Below are 10,598 nucleotides of genomic sequence, written 5' to 3'. Positions count from 1 at the left end.
TAAATTACATTATATCTTTGTCAATTTAATGTTTAAAGGGGTTGGAATCTATAGTGGGAAGCAACAAGTTCTTCATAGTTAGGCAAGGTTCATTTCTGGCACACCCATCCATATATGAGATAGATAACTCTATTCTAGGTAGAATTATAGGCTCTTGGCATTGCCTCGAGGTGTAAAGAAAGAAAGAGACACAGAGAATCATATAATTTGGATGTAGAGAAAAAAGAGAACCACAATTGTAATGGCAGAAGTGTCCTCAGACACATAATTTTATTAATCAGAAAAAAATAATTACATAATTGATTTGCAAGAGCTTACACCCGAACAACCAAACACTCTTGCAATGAGCTATTTATAAGCTCCATGTCCTAACTACCTCTAATTATGGATCACTTATTAAATAACAAGTGTCCATTTACATTAAATGCTATTCAAACCAACTAGCTAACTAATCTCCTAAAATAGAGCCTAAGATACGACACATTTGGAGAGTCATATCTTGTTACAACAATATACTAATTTCTAATTGTCTCCATTAATTAATCATTCTAGAATAATAATTATTAATTTAATTTCTTGAATTAATAATTATTTTATTTCAATTTTATAACCTATGATAATAAATTATTTTTGGATCATCTAACATTCCCCCTATGATCCAAAGATACATTACAACAGATACCAAGTTCACCCCTGAACTTAGTAAATTTTATTTTGCCAAGCGATTTCGTGAAAATGTCAGAGATATGATCTTCAGAAGGACAATAAACTGGCTTGAGGACATCTTTGGCAATGAGAGATCTGATATGATGATACTTGGTGTCCACATGCTTTGTCTTTGAATGAAAAACTGGGTTCTTGGCAAGTTTGATGGCTGACTGGCTGTCAATGAATAAAGATGTAGCTTCTGCCTGAGAAATGCCCAAGTGCTGCAAAATTCGGCGCAACCAAACAATTTCACATGCTTCTTCCCATGCTGAAATGTACTCTGCTTCTGCTGAAGAAGTGGCCACTGTAGCTTGTTTCTTACAACTCCAAGATACTGCTGCTGATCCCATGTTCATTAAATAACCTGATGTTGATGCTCGATCATCAACACTCCCAGCAAAGTCGGCATCAGAATATCCACCAAGTACAAAATTTTTAGTCTTTGTGTAAAGAAGACCAAAATATTTTGTTCCTTGGATATATCGAAGAACTCTTTTGGCTGCATTCCAGTGGCTGTCTCGTGGTTCCTGCATAAAACGTGAAAGAATAATGACTGCATAAGATAGATCAGGACGAGTATTTGTCAAATAAATCAAGTTGCCAATCAACTGTCTGTAAGTTGTACTGTCCACCTTTTCCCCCCCTTCAAATTTTGAAAGTTTCAAGTTTTGCTCCATGGGGGTGAGAACGGGCTTGCAATCTTGCATGCCAAATCGCTGAAGAACCTCTGTGGCATACTTACGCTGAGAAATGAAAATATGATGTGGACGTTGGAAGACTTCAACTCCAAGATAGTAGTGAAGTAATCCCAAATCTGTCATCTTAAAACCTGCATGTAACTCCCTTTTTACATGTGCAATATGATCATCATGGTTGCCAGTAATGATCAAATCATCTACATACATAACAAGAATTACCAGATATTTTCCCTGTTGTCGCACATACAAAGTATCATCAGATTCACTTCGTTGAAAACCAACTTTCTTAAGGTATTCATCCATCTTTGCATACCAAGCTCGGGGAGCTTGTATTAACCCATATAAAGCCTTGATCAATTTGCAGACTTTATGTTCTTGTCCTTCAACTTCAAAACCTGGTGGTTGGGTCATATACACTTACTCCTGTAAATCCCTGTTGAGAAAAGCACTTTTCACATCCATTTGATGAACTTTCCATCCTTTTTGAGTGGCCAATGCAAGTGTTAATCGGATGGTGTTCCATTTAGCTGTTGGAGCAAAAGTTTCTTCATAATCAATGCCTTCCTGCTGTGCAAAACCTTTTGCGACAAGTCGTGCTTTATACTTGTCAAGTTCACCCTTCTGATTATACTTAATTCTGTAAACCCATTTACATCCTATGGGTTTAACATTTGTTGGAAAGTCAAGAAGTTTCCAAGTGTTGTTACCAATTACTGCTTGATATTCTTCAACCATAGCCTGTTTCCATTCTTTATGTTTTATTGCCTCTTTGTATGTGGAAGGTTCAGTAAAATCATTTGCTATCAAGGCAAAATTTCCTTCACTTCTATGTGCCCTTCTGGTGCCAGTTTTATTCTGTTCATCAGGCTTGACATCTTTCAAAAGTTGAACTGCCCATTTCGGAAGTTGGTGCTCACTTGTTTGCGCTTCTGTAAAGTGCCCATCATTGTAAAGAGGATTAATATAAACTCATGTTCGTCGTTCAGGTGAAGAATGTGGAGAATCACTGTCAGAAGAACTACTGCTACTTGGAGATGCGGATGAAATGCTAGAAGACCCAGATGATGTTGTTGATGTAGATGGACTGGATGACTCATCTTCAGAGGAAGGAAAATCAAGTTCATACCAATTTGGTGAAGTTGGTTGACTTTGCATTTTTTCGTTTCTTTTACTTCCCTTAGTTTCTAATTTGTGAAGAAGATTTTCAATTTCTTCAGCACTCTTACTCTCTATTTCATAAAAAATGACATCCCTGCTCACAATGAATTTTCCATTGGTCAAAAGACGATACCCTTTCTTCTCATCAGAATTGCCAATCATTGTGCATTTTAAACTTCTTGAGTCAAGCTTAGTTCGTTTTTCTTTCGGAACTAAGGCATACCACACTGACCCAAAAACTCTAAGATGTTTAACTCGAGGTTTGAAACCAAACCAAGCTTCATAAGGTGTGATTTCGTCTAAAGAAGCAGTTGGAGATCTGTTTCTTAAGTAGACAGCTGTATGTATTGCTTCCGCCCAATATGTTGGACTTAACCTCTTGAATGTTAACATGGATCTCGCCATTCCTAACAAAGTGCGATTCATTCTTTCGACTACTCCATTTTGCTGTGGAGTGTAAACATTAGTGAGATGCCGTCTTATGCCATTTTTACTGCAATAAGTTTTTAATTCATTTGAAGTGAATTCTCCCCCATTATCCGTCCTGAGAGTACCTATCTTTCCTTTGACTTCATTTTCAACAAGTTGGCGAAAAATTTTAAACTTATCAAATGCTTCTGACTTGTTCTTCAAGAAGTAAACCCAAGTCATTCTGCTGAAATCATCAACGAATAGTAAGAAATATTTGCAACCACCAAATGAAGTTTGTAGTGGACTACAAACATCACTGTGAACTAGTTGTAGCTGCCTGTTTGCACGCCATGAACTTGTTGAAAAACTTTCTCGATTTTGTTTGCCATAAATGCAAGCTTCACATTTTGCATTTTCCCTTTTGAATGTGGGAAGTCCTTTAACCATTCCTTGTTTCTGCAATTGAGAAAGACTCTCAATATTCAAATGTCCATATCTTACATGCCATAGTCTTATAGGTGAAATACCTGTAGTCACTGCCCCTGCAAAATCAGAATTCCTTGGAATAACTGTCCCTTTCATCCGTAACAGTTTTCCATCTTCATAACCTGTCAAGACTGTTTTCAAGTTCTGTTTCACTGAATTAATCTTCACTAAACCATCTTCCATAATCATCTGATGTCCTGCTTGTCGAATCGTGACTAAAGAGAGCAAATTTTTCTTGAAACTGGGTACATACCATACATTGGAAATCATTTTTTCTCCAATACCAGGGAGAAAAACTTTTACTACTCCTTTTCCATAAGGAGTATGTTTTGTATCATTAGCAAGAAAAATGGAATTAAGTTGGCAATCTTGAAAATTCCAGAAAAAATCACGTCAACAAGTCATGTGCTGAGTTGCCCCAGAATCCAAGATCCAGGCATCTTCATAGTCACTTCCAAGATGAGATGAAATTTGTGATGCTAGTGAGGAAGTAAAAACATATTCTGAGTTATCTTCATCTTGATCATTTGCAAATTGTGCTGAATGCTGCTGAAACTTGGGAATTTTATTAAGTGATGTTCGACAATATTCAGCATAATGGCCAACTTTGTTACATCGTCGACACACAATTTGACTTAAATCTCTTCCTCTTCTTGAAGATTGTCCTCTGCCTCTGCTTTGACCTCTATTTTGAGATTGTCCTCTACCTTGATTATTATATCCTTGTCCTTGAAAATTGCCTCTTCCGTGGTTGTTTCCTCTACCTTGAAAATTATTTCGTCCTCCTCTGTTAAAATTGTTGCCTCTGCTTTGGCTTCGACCTCGATTATGTGCTGCTTGATTCTGATTCCATCTGCCTCTTCCTCGAGAACTATCTTCTGATGACTTACTAGTGCTGGCTTCTGTGAGAAAAACATCTTCACCAACTTTCTTCTTCTTCCCAAAAGTTTTATCATGTTGACTCAACATTTCACAAAGCTCATCAAACTTTAGTTTCTCTAATTTCCCAGTTACTTGTAGAGTCTCTAAAAAATGTGTGTAGGAAGAAGGAAGTCCAACAATTACAATTGTGACCATAAAGCTATCATCAATTGCGGGAAAACCAGCATTAATAATTTCCTGCCTAATATTCTTAAGTCTGGAGAGATATTCAAGAATATCACCATCTTCAGTTAATTTTTGTTGCAACAATTTTAATTGTAAATTGACTTTCTTTGATTCAGGCTGAGTATCAAAGAGGTCTTTAAAAGTTTTCAAGGCAGTCCATGCATCTAAAGCATTTTCTATATGGACATACATTTCATCATTCACAGACGATTTAATAAGTGCTAAGGCTTTAGCATTCTTGATTTCCCATTTTGCCAGTGCATTTGCATCTGTGGGTTTATTCGGCTTAACATCTCCATCACATATTCCCTGCCATAATTCATTGTAAATGAGTGTGCTTTCGATGAGACGATGCCATGTTTTATAAGATTTGGTGCCTTCTAGTTTGTCGGAATCAGAAAACGAATTAATCAACTTAGACATTTTAGCGTTATAGCGTCGCACCAAGAATCAGAACAGAAATGACAAGATAGTCAACAAAACACACCACGCAAAAAACATGATCTATCGGGGCTTGGCCTTGACCCTCGAATAGTCGTCAAAACAGGAGAAAATTGACTGAGCTTTGCACTTGGCTCTAGTCAATATCTCAAATTTTTACAAGGAAAATTTCAAAATTTGACTTTTTACAATGGTGCTTTTGCACAATATGGTAAAAAAAAATTACCCCCCCTCAAAGTAAAACAGTACTTTGAAATGCAACAACTTTCCCTTATCACTCCAAATACAAAATAAAACACTTATATCTCCACAAAATATTCTTCAAATTTACAAAATGTAATGCACCTTATAAGAATTTTATGGAGTCCTATTATAAAAGTGAAATGATTTCAAAACTTAAAATTTTGTGGATGTTGCCTTTTTTTTAAAATAACGCACACCTTTATAAAGTGATTTTGTTTGTAGAGTCAATGTTGTACTCAGTCGACATTAAAAAATTCGTGGGAATTTCAAAAGTCAAGTAAATTCTCGCATGACCAATTGCGCCCAAGCCACATCAAAATCTGTAGTTGCTTGGTCTGCCATAGAAAGTGCCTCCGACGGGGATCTTTTACATAAAATGAAATAGATCGGTTTTGCTTGCAATTGCTGATAGCAGTCTCTGCGCAGAGGCAGTTGAAATCAGGAGGTGCAAAAAAGAAGAACATGGATGGGCCCTCAACGCTATGTGGTCGCTGGCGAGGGATGAAGAAGTAAACGCCGCAGCAGCCAAAGCCTATTCTCACCCTCTTGGGACCGTGGAAGACATGTTCGTTAAGCCTCAAGATGTTGCAGCTGCCCGATCAGATATTCACGAAGACGAGGAGAGGCGTGAGAAGAAAAAGGCATTGGCACTGGCGAGGAAGGTAAAGGAAAAGGTGGGCAGTGTGAAGGACATTGTGATCGGACACCACGATCACACAAAGGAAGGCAGAAACCCCAGGTCGAAGGTGGGATTGATGGAGACGGTGAAGAATTTAATAAGCAGGCTGATGTCCAAGAAAGACAATTATGAAGACGGTGGTATTGTAGTATCTGCTCGACCTGGAAAACTGGTGCTTTTTAGCGTAAATAAGAAGGAAACCTCTCCTTACGATGGACAAAAAGCAGGAACTTCTGGCCTCAAGAAGAAGGTCACAGTCTTCAAGCAACAGAATTACTTGCAAAATTTTGTTCAAGCAACTTTCGATGCACTGTCAGTGGAGAAAATAAAAGGTTCCAGAATTGTTGTCTCTGGTGATGGCCGCTACTTTTCAGAAGAGGCTATTCAAATAATAATAAAAATGATAGAGGCAATTTTTATAATAAAAAAAAAAGAATTTTAGATTTTAAAAAATCTAAAATCAATGATAAAATTTATTTTCCCTTTAAACAAAACTGTACAGTTTCCATACCAATGATTTCCTGGCCAACTGAATGGAGTTTTCCAGGACTTTGTTGAGTTGGAAGATCCTCCTCACATCCACTGCAACATTACTGGAGCTCTGATACCACAATAATGGCAGAAGTGTCCTCAGACACATAATTTTATTAATCAGAAAAAAATAATTACATAATTGATTTGCAAGAGCTTACACCCGAACAACCAAACACTCTTGCAATGAGCTATTTGTAAGCTCCATGTCCTAACTACCTATAATTATGGATCACTTATTAAATAACAAGTGTCCATTTACATTAAATGCTATTCAAACCAACTAGCTAACTAATCTCCTAAAATAGAGCCTAAGATACGACACATTTGGAGAGTCATATCTTGTTACAACAATATACTAATTTCTAATTGTCTCCATTAATTAATCATTCTAGAATAATAATTATTAATTTAATTTCTTAAATTAATAATTATTTTATTTCAGTTTTATAACCTATGATAATAAATTATTTTTGGATCATCTAACAAATTGGATTTTAGAGAAAGAAGTGATGGAAATGGCACTCATTATGTGCATTTGTGTTGCTTTTATTGTGATTTTTCAATGGAAACATGATGGGATTTCAACTTCAAAGGATAACTACCTTATAGAATGTGGATCGAAATGCAACATCACAGTGGGTAGAAATATCTTTAATGCATATACCCCCTCCTAAAAAGAACAAATTTAAAACAAAATCTCATACAAATATCAAAACAATGAACCATGTGGAGATATATATAGTCTAACATCTAGTCCTTTCACATTCTTTACAATTCCAGAGCTTCAAATATGTTGGAATGAATTGTACAAATATAACTTAATAGATATCCTTAACAGAGTTTCTTTAGAAACCATTGTTCCAAATAATTGCTTAGCTAAGTGACTGGGGGCCTGAAGTTAACTTGGGCTCCTTGTCGTACTCACTTCCTCCTCTCCTTTGCTTGGATATGATCTATGTCTTGGCTCTATCTACTGAATCTAATATACTGAATTTTCTTTCCTCTTTAAGGCTTAAATTTTCCTCAAAACATGCCTTACTGAAAAAGGAAACTAGTTTTCATGCAGTGGGTTTTGCATGCAGTTTTATTTTGGTACGAGAGTTAACAGAACTTTGCATGAGTTTTGGATTGAAAACCGTGAAATGGAGGAGAAACCATGAAGAAAATTTTGCATATGACCATTGTAAGAAACAAATCTTTTATGAAAAACTAGTTTTTCACCAATAAAATGAGAATTAAAGGATAACTACCTTATATACTGTGGATCAAAATGCAACATCACATTGGTGGAAATATCTTCAACGCATATACCCCTCCTGGAAAGAACAAATTCAAAACAAAATCGCATATAAATATCAAAACAATGAACCACATGGAGATATATAAAGGCTAATGTCTAAAACAATGAACCACATGGAGATATATAAAGGCTAACGTCTAAAAAATGAACCACATGGAGATATATAAAGGCTAACATCTAGTCCTTTCACATTCATTACAATTCCACAGCTTCAAATATGGTGAATCAGTTGTACAAATCTACATGAATAATATTTACATAGATGTCCTTAACACAGTTTCTTTAGAAATGATTGTTCCAAATAATTAGGTAATTCATGAATGAATAAAGAATACCAAATAAGCGTTTTATGAAATAATTCTCTATTTGGGAAACTAAATATATAGAGGGCACATTTTTACAAGGATGTTTTTTGAACACAATTTGGCACCATAACCTAAATTTAAATTTACTCCCCTAAGTAAGACATTATTATTTCTGGAATTTGTTCCCGTTATCATGGCCAAATAATACAATCAAGAATAAATATTGCTTCCATATCCATAGAGTCATGTTACCGCGGAAGCACTGGAATATGGCAAAAATATCAACCAACAATTAAGAACCCTGTTGACAATTATTAATTAACTGGCAAAACAAAGGGATGGTTCATGCCAATAATTTGAAAAATGAATGGACAATGTATCTTGATATAGAAAATTTGAATAATAGACTACATCAGTAGAGCGAACTTGTACGACATGCCACATGTCACAGTTTATACCTTCGTCTCTAAAAATGATACCCAACAAACTACAGTCTGTCCTCTTTCTGTCACTTCTTACAAAATTTGAATCTGATGGTCAAAGAGAAAGATATGACGATTTTCCCAAGCTGACATGTTTGGGATCGAATTCAGGAGCCTCTAAACACCTAACTTCCTCAGTTCGTATCTTTGAAACTATAGCGAGACAAGATCTGAAATTCGGTCACAAGGTTTATCACGATTTTGGCTCAAATGGGTTTTAATTTAAGCTTCTGTAGCTTCTTAGAAACAAATGTATAGCAAAAACTCCACGATGACCTGTTTGAAGCAGCGAAACCCTAGAATCCAAAGCTCTCATACCAATTGTTATGCAACAAGCTCACAAAAATAGAAGAAAGAGATAGATCAATGACTTCAAAAGTAGTCTCTTTGAGGGGGAAACATCCTTTACTTTACATAAAATGAACATGTTAATCTAGGTTGTCATTAATGTCAATATAGCAGTGTTTGTGATTGATTTTCCTTTGATACATGATTGCCCATTGATGCCCACTGATTATAATGCTCATATCGATGAAAGTTTGATATATGATGATATGATGAGATGGAGGACGCAAGTGGATTGAATAGAAATTGAGCAACAAATGGTGCAGGAGGTTAATTGAACAACAATTGAATAGCAGGAGGTCAATTGAACAACAAATGGTGCAGGAGGTCAATTGAACAACAATTGAATAGCAATTGAACAACAATTGAACAACAATTGAACAACAATTGAACATCAAATGACATAGTAGATCCAGTAAATCAACAGGAGCAAGAAGCCAAAGAATAAGAGGAAGAGTTCATCAGAAGCCATCAAGGAAGCAAGTTATCGCATATGCCCAAGGGTAAGTGTTATGAGAAGAATAAAGAGCAACAACGATATCATAGGAGAAAAGAAGAAAACATCGGAGGAGCCATATCGGAAGTATCGCATGTAATATATGCCCAAGAATAACCGATATGAATAAAACAACAAAGGAACACAAACAGAGTTACCAGAGGTCACACAAAGATAAGCCATAGGAGCAACATCTATCGGAAGAGCGGAAGAGTGAAGAGGGGTCACAGGAGTAACAACTATCGAAGAACGGAGGTAAGGAGTGTATGGATGTTTTGATCATGGCTGAAGGCCCGTGCTAAATCCTAATTGTCGATCTCATTTTCAAACGCTTACGTCACACTCAACAACGAGGGTTAGGCCTGTTTTTAAACCATGTGCTAGTTGAAGACCCGCAGGCCGTAGATTTGATGACCTCATATATCCAATGGATATCGGGTCATAAAATGATCGGAAGTTAATCTCAAAATGAACCCAAACTTTTATAGATCAAGGATTTATAATCCTTATTGGCTCCGTAAGGGCGGTTAAGCGTCATGAAAGTTCCCCGACCAATATCGTTGTGAACCATTGGATCTAGCATGCCTTGATCAAACGATGGGGGATATGTGATTGGGTTTGTTGATCGAGTGGATCAACAACCATCGGATTAATGATGAGATCAACGGTGGAGAATTAATTCGATAAGACTTGGGACTGAGTGGACCGGGGAAGTTTATGGACACAGGTTTATTTTATTTGGGGTGCGGTCTTGTGCATTCACGTGGGACCAACGTTCATTTGCGGGATTAAAGGAATAACTCCGTTTTATCATGAAGTTGGGATCGTGATTAAAGGTGATGACGTGGAATGTGGGACCTCCATATGGGTAATGTATCTCGGGCATCTATCCAAAGGTCTAGAAGATGATGAAGGTACAAAATAAGCCAAAGATCGAGTGAGAGAGATGTAAGTAGAAGGACAGAAGTAAGTCGTAGGTCTAGCAGGATAGAAGGAAGTCAAAGGTCTAGCAGGATAGAAGGAAGCCGAATGTCTAGCAGGACAGAAGGAAGCCGAAGGTCCAGCAAGACAAAAGGAAGCCAAAGGTCCAACAGGATAGGAGGAAGCCGAAGGATGAGGCATTCTGTTGATTGGGTTAATATTTGAAAGGCTCGGACCTGTGATGAATAAATCAAGTACATAATGCAACCTGAAAAACAATTCTG

The sequence above is a fragment of the Pinus tabuliformis genome, chromosome 3_1, assembly GCF_031772625.1.
Source record: "Pinus tabuliformis cultivar Carrire ecotype Pingquan chromosome 3_1, CPIR1, whole genome shotgun sequence".
Classification (NCBI taxonomy): domain Eukaryota; kingdom Viridiplantae; phylum Streptophyta; class Pinopsida; order Pinales; family Pinaceae; genus Pinus; species Pinus tabuliformis.
The sequence above is the reverse complement of the archived record's forward strand: the minus strand, read 5'-3'. Positions refer to the sequence as shown.